The sequence below is a fragment of the Mus caroli genome, unplaced genomic scaffold, assembly GCF_978045245.1.
Source record: "Mus caroli unplaced genomic scaffold, Mus_caroli_1 scaffold_2, whole genome shotgun sequence".
Taxonomy (NCBI): Eukaryota; Metazoa; Chordata; class Mammalia; order Rodentia; family Muridae; genus Mus; species Mus caroli.
In genome coordinates, this window is record NW_028227257.1 from 85,953,535 (window position 1) to 85,954,448 (window position 914).

General features: G+C 49.2%; 1 non-coding gene across 1 annotated transcript; it reads right to left on the reverse strand.

Annotated features, from left to right (window-relative positions):
* Window positions 1–423: 423 nt before the first annotated feature.
* On the reverse strand, window positions 424–554 carry LOC115030515 (small nucleolar RNA SNORA17). Its single transcript, XR_003836107.1, has one exon. It is a non-coding gene; the product is annotated as a small nucleolar RNA SNORA17 (small nucleolar RNA).
* Window positions 555–914: the final 360 nt, after the last annotated feature.

A 914-nucleotide genomic window follows, 5' to 3' on the forward strand; every position in this document is an offset into this window, starting at 1 on the left:
TCAAGAGTGGTCTCAGGAGTGCTATGCCTCACTTGTGCATTGTGGCACCTGGCAGGAGGCATCGTGGGCATGGTCTCCACCCACCCACTCCCCAGCCCCAGATCCGAGCTGTGCTGGACTGGTTATCATCTCAGGTTAGCCCCCCCTATCTAGGGCTCCATGGTTCCAGTCTGGTGGTTGTCAAGGCTCGCTCCTCACCTGACCACCCAAGTAGCCCCTAACAAGGGTCCTCTGTCTTGGGATTGCTCCCACCTGGGCTCGAAGTCCCCCAGGTGTGGTTCTTCTAGTCTTCAGCTTGCTCCCCATCCTGGGATCGTATCCAGGCCTTCCTGGTGCTGGACTAGGGGTTACCTCAGGCTAGCTCCCTGTCAGAACCCCCTGGTGCCAGACTCGTAGTCATCTCAGGCTCACTTTTTCAGAGAACATCGTACTACTAATCATTCAGATGTCCACAGGTCAGAACACTGAGTGTAGACATAGCCTCTGACCTCTCTATCGCCTACTGATGCACACATGACACAGTATCCACTCCTTCAATGCCTCTAGGGATCAGTTAAATTAACATTTTAAATGGTATATTTTTAATATGCTTTTACTTGAAATAGAATTATCCGTTTCTTTCTTCCTTTTCTCCCTCCAGCCACTGTCAGCTACCGTCCCTAGAATCTCTCAAACCCCCACTCTCATGTGAGTTTCCTTTACTTTGACTACTATTGTTACACCTATATGTATGCACAAATAAACATAAATACAAGCTGCTGGACCCATTTTGTTGTTTGTGTATATATTGCTTCAGGGATGACCTCTCTGCACTGGGCAACTGTAGCATGCATTTTTGGGTTCAGATGTGATATGCACCCTCCTGGCCTGGAGAATGAATGAGAGTCCGGAACATGTGGGGTTCTGCAGGATTC